A 12,052-nucleotide genomic window follows, 5' to 3' on the forward strand; every position below is an offset into this window, starting at 1 on the left:
GTGGGTTTAATTAATAGATACTCCTCTCAACATGATGTTATTTGTTTTGTCGCTCGAGCCACTCTTACGCTCCAATGATGACAAACTTGCAGGCCTGTCGATCGCTAGGACGTCCTTCGTAGTTCGTGCTTACGCCGACGACGTCGGAGTGCTACTGCGTAACCCTCAAGAGCGTGGTAGACGAGTACTGTCGTGCTTCCGGTGCTAAAATCAACGCCGATAAATGCACCCTTGTCAACATTCGGGGATTCGACGCAGTTATGATTCTGAAAGTATTTGTATGGAGTGTAGCCATGTATGGAAGTGAAACATGGACGATAAATAGTTTGGACAAGAAGAGAAAACCAGGATTCGAAATGTGGTGCTACAGAAGGATGCTGAAGATTAGATGGGTAGATCACATAACTAATGAGGAGGTACTGAATAGGATTGGGGAAAACAGAAGTTTGAGGCACAACTTGACCAGAAGTAGGGATCGGTTGGTAGGACATGTTCTGAGGCATCAAGGGATCACCTATTTAGTATTAGAGGGCACCGTGGAGGGTAAAAATCGTAGAGGGAGACCAAGAGAGGGATGTAGGTTGCAGTAGGTACTGGGAGATGAAGAAGCTTCCACAGGATAGAGTAGCATGGAGAGCTGCATCAAACCACTCTCAGGACTGAAGACCACAACAACAACAACATGATACCATGGGCGAAGCATGTCAAAGCCCACAACACTCTGAGGATCATTATCGACAATCGCCCGTTTAAAATGAATGCAAAAAATTTGGAAGCAGGTCACCAATAAAATGCAAGGTGCCATCTATGAAAACAATTGGCCCAAATATTTCCAGTCCCCAAGATGCAGGCTAAACACGTGATGAAACTCTCTAACAGATTTATCTGGCAACGGCATCTGTTCAAAGTGAAAGACACCACGCTGACGTCTTCCAGACATCCCGGCGGACTCAACATGCCTGACATTAACCGAAAGTACACTGGGTCATATATTAAACGAATCACCCACTTATTGGACAAGGAACCACTCAGCGTAACCAGTTGGCTCTTCCGAACCTTACAACCCACCGATATGCACCCAACATTGATGTAGGTACAATGCATTAGAAGCTACGACATGTCAAGCAGTTTTTCTTAAGTAAGCTATATAGATGACTCACGCGGGATTTACCGAAGGCGCACCTGTTATTAAAAAGATTCACATCTCCAATAGTCCAGAATCCTATTGAATTAAAATGCCCGAGGCTTCATTGGAAGGTAGTTTGAGACAACGTAAGTTTAACCGTCCACACTGCTGAGGTGGGGTCGACATGGTATAATGTGGTAAATGATGTAATATCCACTAATGAAAGGTTGCATAGAATCGGATTATGTGACAGTGATAATTGCGCCCGCTATGGTCTGGCCGACACCTTACGCCATCGCTTCACTTGAGGCGGTCATCTCATTAACTGGAAATGGGTGCAGCAGAGGCTGGGCCCGATTACCCGCAGCCCCCCAGCCAGCCACTGGACCTACATCTTGGTCTGGCCGGATCATTTTCCCGCTACCAAGAACAACACCGTGATGTGGCTGTTATAGCAGTGTGTGACGTATACTATCATCCACAATAGTGAAGATAATCTCATTAGTTTCGAGACTTGTATGAAAACGGCACGTTGGAAGATGAAACATTACCCAAATGTCAGGACGATGTTTGGTAACATGTTAGACATAATTTTTGAAAAACAAGGAATAGGGTAATTCTCGACGCCGGTAAGGACACAAATCACATGCACGACGATGTAGGGGACAGAATACACAATGAATAGGGGGCTACACCTGTTCCCACGACTGCTCCCAACTTTTGACGGTGTTTATTAACTTCATTTCACGTTTTCATTAATTTATGTTGCCTGTGCATGTCTTTGTTATTTGTTTATATGCTCCAAATGACGTTCTATGAAAAGTTTGGACTGTTGTGAATCAATTGACAGAACTGCAATTCTAGTGAGACAGTCAATTTTATTTTTTTGTAATTCCCTTTGATATGTTTGCGTTTTACTTCTATGTCTCTGTCTCGACTGAAGATTCTATTGCCAGTTTAAATTTTTTTTATCTTTTGTAAGATTAAAATGGCACTTACAGTAAATTGAAATGTGTTCTTCAGTCTACTGTATGACAAAATTTGTATTGCAACCGTCGCAGTACTTCATTATTTGGTCTTTGTGCTTATGTGCTCCTATGATTGCTTAATATTAAAAATGAATGTGGTCCCGGTTTCGATTCTCGGCTGGATCGGATATTTTCTCCGCTCAGGGACTGGGTGTTGTGTTTTCTTCATCATAATTTCATTCCCATCCGGCCCGCAGGTCCCCCAACGTGGCGTCGAATGTAATAAGACCTGCACCAAGGCGGCCGGACCTGCCCCGGGAGGGGCCTCCTGGCCAATGACGCCAAACGCTCATTTCATTTCAACTCCACGAAACCCATCAAATTCTTGTCAGCGTGGGAACATAACTACCTGCTCAATACCCAGGGCTATGAGTACAACGCAAAGGCACTTCTCGCTTAGTGCCGACAGCCATAATGTGGTTTCAGTTTGTGTACCTAATAGGATTGCCCATCATAAATTTGCCACTTACCACATACCTGTCCACTGACAAACAGATGACGCCTTCTCTCACAAATCTGTGATTACATGTACGTCATTTTGAAATCTCAGGATTCACTCCCATATCTATAATATCAAAATTTATTTTCAGCGACATTTAAGTGTTCCCTCGATCATGGCTCTAATTTTTTTGTTAATGTAAGCTTTAGCCAAAGAAAAGAATTCTTTGTATGAATAAATAAGGCATACGGCCATTTTATCTATAGTTTTGCTTTATGCAAGGACGTGTTTCGAGATTTCACCCATTTTCAACACTCTTTACACATTTAGTTCTCTATGAGTGTTCTGTTTTTATCAACATCATTTTATCGATACAGCTGACTTTTATTCATAACTTGTGACTCCTTTTTCTCCTTTATCCATGACATACAATGTTTGATGAGTGAGTTTACGAGTATCAAAGTATGTGACACAAATAAATGCATCTTTTGATTGCTCTGACGTAGAAGCTTAAGATTTTTACACTGCCAAGCGACTGTGGACCCTAATATTTGACATAAATTTCACCTTCGAACTGAGAAAAAGGGTTCTTAAGAGACGGACAGACATACGGACAACGAAGTGATCTCATAAAAGTTCCGTTTTTACCAGCTGACACAAGGAACCTTAAACAATGTTAAACACTTCATCATTACTGCATTGTTATCAGAAGTAGATGACAGTTGCCAATACAGTCCAAGAGTTGCCTTATCATTAGCTAACTGAATGCACTCTTACAAATTGTTACGTACGAACGCTCCATTCCCAGGAACAGGATATACTCACGGGTCCATAATCACGACTGAGAACCTACTACCTATTACAGATTCGAATGATATGACGCTACCTCTAGCAGAAGATTCTTCCAGGTTTATATTTCCAAGATCAATAGGTTACTACAGGAATCTTATCAAATTTCAAGCACTACTTATTTTAAAAGACCCATCGGTTCTACCCTTTTCCGTTGTGCTCCCTACCTAAGGACAAGGTCTTCAGACAACGTAAAATATTAATCCGACTTTTTTAACATAAGGTATTCTACAATCCCTACTACAAATTTAAACATGGAAAATTTATAATTCAAACTCCACTACCTTCAATTCCTTGTTACTGTTACCATTTGTGATGGTCGCTTACTGAAAACGTCATTATAATATTATCTTCATAAGGCATAGAAGAAGAAATTTAAAAATTATTTCCATTTCGATACGTGTGACTACCAAAGGAATAAATAGGTGAATAAATAGGAGGTGAGAGGAGTATTTATATTGCACTGCATGTATACAAACAAATATCATCCTAAGTGAAGGAAGTATTGCACCAGATGTTGATACTCTAGCATTCTTAGTAGTTTCCCTTAAATAACGACTTCAGTAACGTCATTAGGGAAACCAATAATAATTTTCACAATAAAATTCCGCCTAAAGATCTGTCAGGGGTCTACGAAGACATAAACAGGAAGCTGAAATGTAAGTCAATTACGTAGATATCTCTTTCATCCTGATTGAAATCCTTCTTATATATTGCTGCGTCATCTTATAAAATACTTAAAATTTAAAGAAAACAGTCTCTTCGACCGAGTTGCAGTTACCTTAACAGGGCAATGTACAGGGTGATAATAATTAAAGTTAAACTTTCAAATCGCTGTAGAATTAACACCATGGTCAGGATGACGTCAAAATGCAACGGAATATTATCGAAGAAGGATGAAAACGTATGGCAGAAGAAAAATAAATAGTTACGAAATGTAGCAATAGATGGCACTTTGAGCATCATAATGTAATAGTTGTCGACTGCAAATGACAAATGAATCCTACACAAATGCCTAAGGTGTACGTTTGACTTTAAACAAACTATAATACGCTGTGTGCATGGATGTACAGATGTGATACTGTTAGTTACGGAAGCCCATCCACCACAGCATCGGATGGGAAAAATCACACATCGGCTTTTAATTGTCGTGAGGCCAAAGTCAGCATAAACACCATCAACAAAATCGGTTTTAATTATCCTGAGGCAAAAAAACCGCATAAAAAGCATCAATCGAGATCAAATAGGATTATTAATTTCCGTGTGACTGGCGCAAAACACGTTCAACAAGCTGCCCACCGTTTTCTGCAACAAGTTGAAATCGATAAACAGCATGTTCCACAACTGATCGAAGTGTATATGATGTCAGGTTCAGAATGTGTTACGTAATGTGTGCCTCCAATGCAGCTATGTTTGCTATCGGAACACTGAAAACAACATCTTTCAGACAGCCCCACAGCCAGAACTCACACGGATTAAGTTCAGGTGATTTAGATGGCCAGGCTGTAGGGAAATGGCGGCTGATCATTCTAGCATTTCCGAAATCGGGCATCAGTAGTTGCTCAACTGGATTTGCAATTTGCGGAGGTGAACCATCTTCCATAACAGTCATCCCATCCACACATCGACGCTGTTGGAGAGCTGAAATGACGTGGTTGCGCAAAAGACACTCATTGCGCTTACCAGTGACGGTATAGGTAACAGAACCGTAAGCACCTGCCTCTTCGAAAAAATATGGCCCTATGATAAATGATGCCATTAACCCGCAACACACAGTGACCTTTCCAGAATGAAGTTGTTGACTGGGTGTGGCCATATTCCACAATTCTGTGAATTGATATATCCTGTCACATGCATGTAGAATTCGTTTGTCGACAAAAGCTGCCACAGCCAATCATGGTTCACTTCCATGCCAGCAAGAAATTCTAAAGCAAAGGTGTCTCTAGCTGAGAGGCCAACAGGAAGCAACCCGAGCACATGGGCAATTTTTAATGGACAGCAAAGAAGGATGTTTCGTAGGATTTTACGCACCGTGCCCACAGGTTTGTCCGATCTTCGGGCAATTCTCCGTGCACTACACGTTTTCCACCACCACTCGTCTCCTCCTGCATTACTGTGGCCACTGCTTCCACTGACGACTAATCAATTAATTTCTTCCCTCTACCAGGCTGCACACCAAAAGAAACAATCTTTTCAAAGTTCCGTATTATTTTCTCCAGGTCCCTGACAGTCATCGGGTGAAAGCCCCTTTTCAAACCGTTCAGTGTTTGGAACTTTTGCAGAGCGACGTGTGCACAGTCATTATTCTTACAAACAGAGCGGTATCCTGCATTGAGGCAGTCATCAATGACGTCGCAGACGTGAAAGGAGGAAAAGCTGTGTACCCGGCGTGTTTATACCAACATCAACCGGTCGTACGCATGACAGATACTTTCATTTACGTATTCTGACACATACAGCGCCATCTGTTGACCAGTTTTCGCTATACTTTTTTCTTCTTCTGACATACGTATTCCCCATTCTCCGATAATATTCAGTCGAAATTTGACGTCATTTTGACCAATGGTGTTGTTTCTACAGCGTTTTGAAAGTTTAATTTTAATTATAATCACGCTATATATAAGGGGCATCACACATTTCCGTTTTAGGGCGTTGCTGTAGCTTATATGGAACGAAGCGCCTCTCTGAAGGGGGGATATAAGCACTGACGTATAGGCAATGGATTAGTGTGGCATTCGTGCCTTCCTGAGGTCCATCGGTAAATGCGAGAACGTAAACTATGGCTTCCAAGAAGGACCAACGCGTTCTTATTCTCCTCTTGGCTGGCGAAAGTCAAACACCGATAGACGTCCATCGGAGAGTGAATAATCTTTATGGGGCCGGACGTTTTTCGAAATCTTTGTGGAATGTTGTGTCAAGGGGTGCTGCTGCTTCGTGATGACGCACGTCCTGAAATGTTGTAACGAAGAAGTTACGTCAGCTCAAGACAGAGATACTCTAGCACGCGCCATAAGACCCTGATCTCCCTCCATGCAATTATCTCTTAAAAAATGCCTTGAGAGTCGACGATTTCTGTCGAACGTGGATGTGCAGCAGGAAGTTACGGACTTCCTTACGCAGCAGGACACGGTGTTGTACCAGGGGTTTCTAGAACCTCGTGCCGCGGTGGATAATTGCCTCATTGCTCACCGCGAATTTACCTGATTCGCTTACGGGGTCTGTGCTGTACAGTATTCGAACGGAAACTTTTCCATCAGCCCTTATGTTGTAACATCAGCTGTCAGTGCAACCACAAGGATTTTAATGAAAAAGCCTATATATTTAATTCCACATTTTAGAAATTTATATTCACATATGGGGATACCATCACACCGATCTTCAATCCCGGCACAAACTCAAGAAAGGCAGACACCGGTGTTGGCAGCAACGAACAAACCACCAGGTCGTTACGCCGCGGAATTAGCTTCTTCCTTAGCTCATATTTATTGCTAATCTAGTACTGCTCCGTTTGACTGCAACAGCTGGATCTAGTTTACAAAAAGAGAAACTAACGGATGCACAGAACTATAGATCATTAGGACTCAAGATAATCTACTTCGAGATGCTAGAACATTTTTTAAGCTAAAACGTTATCTGGTGTCTTCAGAAAGAAGTGCTCCTCCCGAAGATTCAGCGCAGGTTGAGGAAAATACACCCCTGTGAAACACAGCTCTCTTTATTCTTACAAGAAGTCTTGCTAACATTTGACGTAACTGATGAAATCTATTCCGTCTATAAGTATTTTGGAAAGACGTTCGACGCAAACGGAGCACCTCGGGAAAAATGGGGGTGGCACGACGAATACGTTACACTGGACAGAGAATGGCCCACATAAGCAAACGTATGGTCGGCTGTGACATATGAAGCTGTTGTATGACCTCTCGTGGTTTTAGCACATAAATGCAAGAAACGTTCTGAATTTGGGAGAGATCTAGTGACTGTGCTGGCCGAGGTATCGTTTGCCAAGCACATATACAAGAGGTAAAAGCTTACTCTGTAGGTGGGCGGGCATTACTTTCTCAAATGTAATACCAGGATGGCTTCACATGAAGGTCAACAAAATTGGGCTTAGAATGTCGCCGGCGAACAGATATGCTTTAAGGGTTTAGCGGATGACAACCAAAGGGGTCTTGGTATGAAAAGAAATGGCACCCCGGACCATCATTCCTGGTTGGTATACCATCGCTGTCCAGACCACCTCTTGACACGTCTTCGCTGGCTTTCGGGGCCCGTTTCGAAACCGAACTCATCACTGAAGACAGTTCTACTCCAGTCAATGGGGTTCTGGAGACGCCCCACGTAGTGGTGGACTACCAACGTCACTGTCGTCCGCCACACGGCACCGATGATGGACTTGCTTGCAATTTCTTTTCATAGCAGGAAACCCCTTTGGTTGTCATCGCGGCACTGTTACAACACAATGGTTCGTCGACGATATTCTGCGACCCGTTTTGTTGCCCTTAATGCAAGCCATCTAACGCACCATTTCCTCATCATAATGCCCGCCGGCACAAGAGAACTGTTTCTACTGCTTGTCTTCATGATGCTAAGGTCTCCAGTCTCTCCCCAGTGGAGAACATTTGAAGCATTACAGGCAGGAGTTTCCAATCATCTCGTGATTTGGACAATCCAACGCTCCAGTTGGAGAGAATTTGGAACGATATTTCTCAGGATGATATCCAACAGCTCTGTGAATCAGTGCCAAGCTGAATAGCTGCTTTTGTGATGGCCAGAGGTAGACCAGCGCATTATTGACTTGCTCAATTTGTGGAGTTTTTTTATCTTGAATCTGTCAGCCAATTTTTTTCTGTTGTTTGTCTGCACACGTACATCACAACTGTCAAGCTCCGTCCCATTCGGAAAATTCCTTTGTAGTGCTTGCTTTGTGTTAGAATATATTTGGGGATAATATTAAGAACCAATATGAAATGGGACGATCATATAATATTAGTATTAGGGGAGGTCAATGGAAGGCAAGAGAATGGAAAAATGAAATGCATTTGTAACGGAACTCATATACAAGACGTATTAAGCTAGTTTCTGCGCCTGATTGTTTGTCAGTGGAAGGGCTGGATAAATGTGGAGTTGAACATCACCCAAAACACGTTCCAGAGGGATATTCATTGACATCGAAATAATATATGGTGAAACACAGATACCAAAGTTAATTCTCAGGGTATGAGAGTTGAACAGAACAGTTAAAGATTTACCCATACTGATAAGTAAATGTATTTTAATTAAACCGTTGAAGTTACTTCATATGAAAAGGAAACATTTGATTACTTATTTAAATATGAGACTGGTTTACCAAATTTAATAATGTCAAACCTGAGGTCCTAGAAGTTCACTACAGACTCCAAACGACCTTCACTAACATTAAAACCTGGAACTTAATAACATCAATACCAAAGCCATAAATCAGAATAGAAAGGTCGCCAGAGCGCAGTTTAACCCAACGCCGATCAATAGAAATTTATAAATTCCTGTTCAAATAACAATATAAAGACAGTTGATCGACAGTGCTCGCCGCCTCTGGACCAAACTCTGGACAGGTAAGAAATCGAACGGCTCAAAACTCTGGCTCTCGCCTTCTAGAATACACGTACGGGACACACGTGACTATTAGCAGGTCCTAGTCCGCAGCTCATGGTCCCGCGGTCGCATTCTCGCTTCCCGAGCACAGGGTCCAAGGTTCGATTCTCGGAAGGGTCAGATACTTTCACCTGCCTCGAGATGACTGGGTGTTTATGTTGTCCTCATTATTTCATCATCATCCCAACAGTTGGGAGTTTGTGCAGACGCTGATAATCGCGCAGTTGAGCGCCCCACAAGCCAGACATCATCATCAGCAGGTCCTAATATAATTAACAATTAGACAAGTACAAATGAGGGGGACGATAGGAGAAACCTCTTCAGGCAGCAGTGCACTGTTCATGACAATTATATCGAGGGACTGACTTATTAACTGTAAAATTCGCGTACCAATCCTAACACCACTACAAGAAACTACTCGTGGACTGCACCGTCGGGTAACCACCACCAAAAGAGTAATAATTAACTGACAACAATGCACTTAGTATTCCTAATAAGAAAATCTCTTCAATCGAAGTAAGAAATTTAGCGGATTACGATGGACACTGCGCTAGTCCTTGTAGATCGTAGTAAGTTCTAACAGCAACCATTAATCAAACGGAAATATTACGCCATAGGCGCGAAACCAAAATGAATCCACATGTCATTACGCGGGACAGAACTCAGCTCATGTGTTTAATTACCACCGGAGAACTGACTAGAGAACTTCCTCCAGGCTGGGCCAGAAAGCTATTGTTCGCTGGCGATAGTAATAAATGCTTCGTGAAAATTACTGTAGAACCACAGAGGACTTTAGTTTCAAGGCACATGTCATTACCGGCTGGGAATCAGTACAACACATCAATAACAATACATGAAACATAAATAAACAGGAAAAGAGTAAAGTTTAACAAACTTCAACACAATAACATAGCCAGCTAAAAAGATAGGGCTACACCGGTGTGACCCAGCGGCAGGTATTTAGAAGCTGCATGCGGGGCAACACCGGCAGTTACCTTTAAATTTGGAGACGGGAAGTGGATGTCTGCCTTGAAATTCTAAATCTAGACTCTCAGCTTAAGCATGGACCGGGAGCCAACGCACCTCGCAAAGTTAAGTCAGAGTAATGATCAAAACAATGGCTCCTACCGCAACAACAGAGACAATAGGAACACCGAAGGCTGAGACGCTATTACTGCTCAGAAATGACCTATCATCGGTTAAAATTAGCCACGAGAAATATGAGAGTTTCCAAACGTGCTCACGGGGAAGGTCGTTTGAGGTATCAGCTAACGAATAACTCACGGTTTTGTCCCAAGTTCGGGCAGTGCAGTGAGCGTCTTCCACCCATTTTCTACCTACAGAGTGTGCCCGCGACTATCCGCTAAGTTGACTTTCCCCACGTCCTCCTCTAAAATTCTCCGAGCACGTTCAGGAGGAAAATCTGCAACGGTGTCGGATCTAAAACACAGGTACGCAGGGCCAGCACGCACGCCAAACTCAAACTGACCCTTCCCGCTCGTGTCACCGCGACCGCTGTCCTAGCCACAGCTCACGTCGGCCACCCGATACAAAGACCCCGCGTCGTCTTTTCTCAAGCCACGCGGCTCTCGCTCCAAAGATAAGCTTTTACGGGGCGTGGCGCGGCCTATCGATTGGCTCAATGTCTCAACCGCTAGTGCGACCACCACAACAGTACTGTACTAGTGTTTGGAGTACTTGTCCAGTAGGCATGACGAAAGACACTGAACGTTGCTAGGATCGTAAATAATTGTTGTCCATATGAAAGTGAAACATAAATGCTCACGGAACTTAAATGGAATTTCTGGGTGATAGAAACACAGTTATAGTAAACTCTATTGGTTCCATTTACGGAAACTGTATTCGAAGAATGCGCGGCCATCACGTAGTCAACATTATCTCTCTCTTCTAGGTATCATGAGCAAAAGATAAGTGAGAGGAGGAAACGTACGGATTCATAACGAAGATCATTTTTCCCTCACTGCTTACGTGAAGGTATTAGGAAGTAAAATGGATTAAATTGTCATTCAATGCACAGTGGCCTATAGACTGTATGTAGACGACTAGGCCAAAGAAAATAACGAAGCACCATTACCTTTGCCACTTAGGAATAGTGGAACTTCGATGTTGTTCTGGTGGTCTTTAGTCCAAAGACTGGTTTGATGTACCTTTCCATGCTACTCTATCCTCTGCATGTCTCATCATCTCCGAATAATTACTACAACTTGCACACTTCTGAATATGGTTACTGCATTCATCTCTCGGTCTCCCTGTAGGAGAGATGAATGCAGTAACCATCAAGGATATTTATCCCCCACATTTCCATCGAATACAAAGTAACTGCTTCCTTGACGTCTAAGAATGGGTCCTATCAACCGATGCTTTCTTTTACTCAAGTTATGCCACAAATTTCTTTTCTCCGAGATTCAGTTCATTATCGCCTCATTAGTTAGGCGATCTACCATCCAATCTTCAGCATTCTTCTGTGTCACCACATTTCATAAGCTTCTACCCTCTTCTTGTCTAAACTATTTACTGGCCATATTCTCTTCACTTGAATGTATATTCGTTGTTAACAAATTTATCTTCTTCATAAATTTTTTTCTTGATTTTGCCAGTCTACATTTTATATATTTTCTACTTCAGCCAAAAGCATGTATTTTGCTGTCCAGATAGCAAAACTCATCCACTACTTCAAGTGCATTGTTCCTCAATTTACTCCTCTCAGCATCGCCTCATTTAATTCGACTACATTCCATCATCCTTGTTTTCCTTTTGTTGAGATTGGTATTATATCATCCTTTCGAGACACCGCCCATTCCCATCAACTGCCCTTGCAAGTCCTTTGCTGTCTCTGAGAGAATGGATATGTCATTGGCAAACCTCAGAGTTATTATATCTTATATCTGAATTATAATTCGTAGTCCTGTTTTACTTAGGTCCCCTTAGTGCTTGCTCAGAGTACACACTAAATAACTT

Source organism: Schistocerca gregaria, chromosome 5, assembly GCF_023897955.1.
Source record: "Schistocerca gregaria isolate iqSchGreg1 chromosome 5, iqSchGreg1.2, whole genome shotgun sequence".
Lineage (NCBI taxonomy): Eukaryota > Metazoa > Arthropoda > Insecta > Orthoptera > Acrididae > Schistocerca > Schistocerca gregaria.